General features: G+C 32.6%; 1 non-coding gene across 1 annotated transcript; it reads left to right on the top strand.

The window, feature by feature from the left end:
- The first annotated feature begins 2722 nt into the window (after nucleotides 1-2722).
- On the top strand, nucleotides 2723-2829 carry LOC133793081 (small nucleolar RNA R71). Its single transcript, XR_009874542.1, has one exon. It is a non-coding gene; the product is annotated as a small nucleolar RNA R71 (small nucleolar RNA).
- The last annotated feature ends 3738 nt before the right edge of the window (nucleotides 2830-6567 follow it).

The following is a 6567-nucleotide window of genomic DNA, read 5'->3' as shown; positions in this document are numbered from 1 at the left end:
GTGGGGGAAATAAGATCAACTTTAGCTTTATCAACTTCTATTCCCTCAGATGAGATTACATGACCTAAAACAATTCCTTTTAGAACCATAAAATGAAAATTTTCCCAATTAAGCACAAGGTTTTTCTCTTTGCAACGAATTAAAACAAGTGAAAGATGGTGCAGACATTCATCCAAGGAAGAACCAAACACAGAAAATTCATCCATAAACACTTCAAGAAATCTTTCAACCATGTCATAAAAAATCGAAATCATACATCTTTGAAAAGTTGCAGGTGCGTTGCATAATCCAAAAGGCATGCGATGATAGGAAAAAGTCCCAAAAGGGCATGTAAATGTACTTTTTTCTTGATCTTCTGGGGCAATGGGGATTTGGTTATATCCCGAATACCTATCAAGAAAGCAATAATATGCATGGCCAGCTAAACGTTCAAGCATTTGATCAATAAAGGGCAATGGAAAAATGGTATTTTCTAGTAACATTATTTAGCTTTCTATAGTTATGCACACTCTCCACCCCGTTTGTACTCTAGTAGGGATTAATTCATTTTTTTCGTTTTCAACAACTGTGATCCCAGACTTCTTAGGTACAACTTGAACTGGACTAACCCATTGACTATCAGAAATAGGGTAAATGATACCTACGTCTAACAATTTTATGACCTCTTCTCTAACTACTTCTTTCATATTTGGATTTAGCCTTCTTTGACATTCCCGAGAGGTTTTAGCATTCTCTTCTAGATGGATTATATGCATACATATGGATGGGCTAATTCCTTTAATGTCTCCAATGGTCCAACCTATGGCTTCTTTATGTTTTCTAAGGACATCTAACAATTTATCTTCTTGTTCTTTATCTAAGGCGGATGCTATGATAATAGGTAAGGTTTCAGATTCTCCTAGAAAAGCATATTTTAAATTTTCTAGTAAAGGTTTATGGTCTAACTTTGGAGACTCAAACATTGATTGAACATGATCTAAGGGTGAAAAAGGTTCATCTTTGGTTTCATTTAAGGGTATAGACTGTAGCAAAGAATTCACATCATCATTAGAGTCATCAACATGCAAGTTCATACCAAAGTATTTTTCACAAAAATCAAGTAAGTCATTTCCATCATCTTCACAAATACTATCTATCATGTTAACTTCATGCACTTCCTCACACTCAACAGACTTAACAACATTTAATACATTAATTTCAACAGTCATATTTCCAAAAGATAATTTCAAAACACCATTACGACAATTTATGATTGCATTAGATGTAGCTAAGAATGGTCTACCTAAAATGATAGGAATTTGAGCATGCATATTTTCCACAGGTTGAGTATCAAAAACAATGAAGTCAACAGGAAAATAAAATTTATCAACTTTTATCAAAACATCCTCTATAATGCCTCTAGGAATTTTCACAGAACGATCGGCTAATTGGAGAGTTATAGAGGTAGGTTTTAGCTCACCAAGACCAAGTTGCTTATAAACAGAATAAGGCAATAAATTCACACTAGCACCCAAATCAAGTAAGTCTTGTTAATAAAATGATCACCAATAATGCATGAATAATGGAACTAGCTTGTTTAGTTAAAAACGCCTTTTTAGGAACATTAGTGTTTCTTTTAACAGTACAAAGATCCTTTAAAAATTTAGAGTAGGCATGAATTTGTTTAATGGCATCTAAGAAAGGGATATTGATACTAACTTGTTTAAAAACTTCTAAGATGTCATTATATTGGCTGCCTTTTTTAATTGGAAGTAATCTTTGTGGGAATGGGGCTTTTGGAATGAAAGGATGGATTGGAGTTTCCTTGTTTAAAAATTCATTGGCATTAGAACTAGAAGGCTAACTCTTTTCTTTTTCGCTTTCAACCTCGGGTATGTAATCGGGTTTGACAATGTTCTTTCCGGACCTAAGAATTGAAATTGATTTGACTTCTCCATTATGACTAGACTTTCCTATCTCATATTGACCTTTTGGATTAAGGATAGGTTGACTAGGGAATGTTCCTTTTTCTCTATCAGCTAAAGCAGTGGTGAGTTGTCCTACTTGTGTCTCGAGTTTGGTAATTGATTGAGACTGATTTTGTACGATTTGTTGAGTGGATTGCATAAATTGTTGTAAAGTATCTTCTAAGGAAGGTTTTCTTTGTTGCGGATATGGTTGATTTTGTGGGGCATGAGCTTGGTTTTGTGTGTTGTATTGGTGCCCTTGATTCATTTGGGGTTGGTTTTGTCTCCATGAAAAGTTCGGATGGTTTCTCCAATTTGGATTGTAGGTGGATGAAAATGGGCTATCATTTGGTTTCCCATAAGCATGAAGTGCATTGGCCTCCTCAGAAAAGGCTTCTTGGTAGGAAGGACATGATTGGGCATTATGGCAAGGACTAGAACATATAGAACAAACATCTTTTATTGGTTGTATTGGAGAGTTTATAGTTTGGCTTATGGCTAAAGCTTCTACTTTTCTCGCTAATTTGTCTAAGGATGTTCTTAAGTATAATTCTTCTTTTACTTCATACCTTCCTCCTCTTTTTGGTGAATTAGCTGACCTAGACCTAGAATCAAAATAATTCAATTGTTGTGAATTGAAAGATAAATCTTCAAGGGCGTTCCACGCCTCTTGTCCTTGAAATTTTAAAAAAATTCGAGTATGCATAGCTTGAATCATTTGACGATTAGAGGGAGTCAAACCATCATAAAAATATTTTACAAGTCTCCATTTTTCAAAACCATGATGAGGACATTTTAATAATAATTTTTTAAATCTTTCCCAACATTCATAAAACTCTTCATTATCTTTTTGAAAAAACTCGGAGATTTCTCTCCTTAGACTATCAGTTTTAGACATAGGAAAAAATTTCAGCAAGAATTTTTTATAAAGTTGATCCCATGTAGTTATAGAGCCTGTTGGAAGGGAATTTAACCAAGCTTTTGATTTGTCTTTTAATGAAAAAGGGAATAATCTTAGTTTGACCGACTCATCAGAAAAATTTTGAAATTTAAATGTTGAGCAAATTTCTAAGAAATCTTTTACATGCATGTAAGGATCTTCTCTATCTAACCCATAAAAAGATGGCAACAACTGAATGATTGCTGGTTTAAGCTCAAAATGAGTAGCAGAAGTTGTAGGAAAAACAATGCATGAAGGAGCATTAGAAGAAATAGGTGCAAAATATTCAAGAAAGTTTTTTCAGGCACAACATTTTCATCAACAGGATTAGCAATTGGTTCCATGATGCTCAAATTTTTACTAACACTTTCAATTTCAAACAAAGATAAACATCTTTTTACTAATCGATTTTTAGAGTTACGTTCCCAATGATGCATACAATTTTAACAAACAAAACAACAAAGATAATCTAAAACAAACAATTTTCTGATGTGGAAGATCAGTTAAAACCGCAACCACAGAGCATACTTATAATTTTTTAGAGATTTCACAACAATATAATTCTTATGGTTTAATTGTCCCCAGGCCTATTTGATTCCACTTACTTGTGCACTACTAACAACTCCCCGAGGTTAATTAGTAGAGGCGGATTGGGAATTTTGTTCAAATTTCCTTTAAGCACAAATTTCTTATGGTGAAAGGACAAGATTTAGGTTTTTTTTTTCAAGTATTTTTTCCCAATATTAGACTAAAAAAAGCCAAGAAAAATAAGGAAAAAAATTAAATAAGACTAAAATTTAGGCAAGAGTAGGGAGGCATAGCATCTCATCAACCATAACAAAATTAAGGTAAAAATTAGGATGCACAAGTGCCATCAATTAAAATATAAAATAAAAGACTAGGAGGAAAAATTGCCATCAACTAGCTAGGAGGCAAAATTGCCATCAACTAGTAACTTGCAAAAATAAAATAAAATAAAAACTACAACAAGATAAATAAAGAAAATTACAACAAAGGTTAGGAGGCACAAGTGCCGTCAACTAACAAAGAAATACAAGGAATAAAACTTATAGCAAAATTAGGAGGCACAAGTGCCATCGACTATAAAAATTAAAAAGAAAATTAGGAGGCACAAGTGTCGTCAACTAAAAAAAACAATAAATAAAAATATGTAAGTTTTTTTTTATGGGTGGTAAAACCGTCCCAAATTTTCTTTTTATCTTTTTTTTTAGTTTTTTTATAAATATATTTTTTTAATAGTTTTTTTTAAGTGCAAAAATTAAAATAACAAGTAGAAGAATTCACTAACCTTGAAATAAATTTCGTTTCTTTTCTCTTGCAACTCCCCGGCAACGGCGCTAAAAACTTGATGGACCCAAAACGGGTAAGTTTTAAAAATTTATACTCGCAAGCGCAAAAATCGTATATGGAATATAGTGTTCTTGTAAGCACGAGATCGAACCCAAAGGAGTTGTCTAAAATCAAAAAGAAAACTATTTTAAATCAAAAGTAATAAATTCTAACCTAGCTCCAAAGATTGATGAGTTTTAATATTATGAACATAAATAAAAGAATGAAAAATAAAGCTATTTAAGAGAATAAAAATAAATCAATAATGATTTGAAAATAAGTGTTAAAAGAAAAGATTATTAAGATACTAGAATCCACAAAAATGTAAGTTTAATAATATTTATTAGTATATTGATTCCCAAGTTTTAGTGATAGTTAAAATAATTCAAACTATCATTTTCCAAATAGATTATTATTTTAAGCACAAATTACTTCTAAAAAGATAGGATTTTTCTTCACTTTTCAAAAATTATAATTTCAAAGTATTTAATGAGAATCAACCTAATGAAACAACAAAAAATCAAATAACATTATTTACAAGGCAAAACATAATGACACATCAAATAAGCATGGATGTGTACAATTTAATGACACATCTTACACAAAGAATATTATGTTTTTGCGAAATGAAGAACAAAGTGCATATTATCTAACAATCCAAAATATGAGATATTAAAGATGAAAGACATATATAAAGAAGAAAAATCCATAAACTTTGTTGCATTACAAGGGAAATCAACATACAACATAAATATTACCTAGTTACAAGTTGCTTCGTCATGATCTTAATAATCTTATGAAAAAGATTAGAAGCACATAACTAGAGTAGAAATTACAAAATAAATGACATACATACTTGAAAATGCTCTTGAAAAAACCCAAAATGGAAGAGGGAATGATGGAGAGAAAATGAGAGAAAGAAGATGGTAACCCAAAAATTAAGCACCCTAAAAATGGTCTAGAAATTCCATATTTATAGCCAAAATGAGATTATTAAAATGATCAATTTAAATTAATTAAATTGATTAGATTAATTAAATAAAATAAATATGGTATGTAGAGGTAAATTATAGGATGTAATGATGATGTCGTGGTGAAAAGTGTGTAGAAAAAATGGTAAAAAGTTGGCATTTTTTGGTATTATGGGACAAGGGAACAAGGAAAATGGCTAGGTGGGCTGTGGCAGGGGACTAGGCGACTGGGTGGTGGGCTGCAGGCATTGGGTCGGGCTTGGGCTGGTTTGGTGAGATTGAGCCGGCTGGATTGGCAGGCCCACGGTGGGCTGGAATATGGAGTGGGTCGAAGGCTTGCTTGGCTAATGCTGGGCGTTGGGTGGCATGGTGGTGGAGCCTTCGGCTGGAAGAGAAGTGGCATGCGGCAGGTGATGGAGAGAAGCTTGGTGAGTGCTTCTTCGGCTGGGAGCATCAGGAGGCAGCTGCTGGTGAGGAGTTGTGGGCTGGTAGGCGTGGGCCTGGTGATTGGGCCGAAGGAGCTGCTGAAAGCTTGGGCCCATTTTCAGTTTTACCACATTTTTTCCTTCTTTTTCTTGCTTTTCAAGAGCAAAAAAAAAAATGCAACAAATTCTCTACAAAATAAACATAAATTAAATTAAAATCAAATATTTTCAATTATAAAATAAATTATATTAATTTATTGAAAATATTAATTTAAACTTAATTTAATTGAACATTTAGTTTCACTAAAACAACATTTTTTACCTCAAACTAAGCAACAATAATTCAAATAATTAACTACAACATTTTATAACTATAAAAACACACAAAAATCTATAAAATCCAAATAAACCCAAAAAATTCAAAATTACTTAAAAACTTAATAAATTAATTAAAAAACTCAAGAATTAAGCAACAATTAGCACATAAAAAGTGGTAAAATAACTCTATTTTGTAGAGTTATCACTACCTAACTGCTTCTCAACCTTAGCTTTGAATTCTTGAAACTTACCAAAGGTTTCAGATTTCCTAAGCATTAAGTAAGTATGACCATATCTCGAGTAATTGTCGATAAAAGTGACGAAGTACTCATACCCACCTCTTGCTTGTACATTGATTGGACCACAAACATCGATGTGTACAAGCTCCAATGGCTCTTTGGCTCTATTGCCTTTTGCTGAGAAAGGACGTTTGGTCATTTTCCATTCTAGACAAGATTCACAAACTGAAAAAGTTCCAACTCTTAGTTCTCTCAAAGGTCATTCTTTTGTTAACCAGTGTATCCTATCTAGACCTATATGACCAAGTCTAAGATACCAAAGATATGTGTCATCCTCGTTTGAAACTTTTTGTCTTTTGTTACCTTGCGGTTTTGCTA

This window comes from Humulus lupulus, chromosome 7, assembly GCF_963169125.1.
Source record: "Humulus lupulus chromosome 7, drHumLupu1.1, whole genome shotgun sequence".
Taxonomy (NCBI): domain Eukaryota; kingdom Viridiplantae; phylum Streptophyta; class Magnoliopsida; order Rosales; family Cannabaceae; genus Humulus; species Humulus lupulus.
Note: the sequence above shows the minus strand (reverse complement) of the source record. Positions and strands in the feature narration are given on the sequence as shown.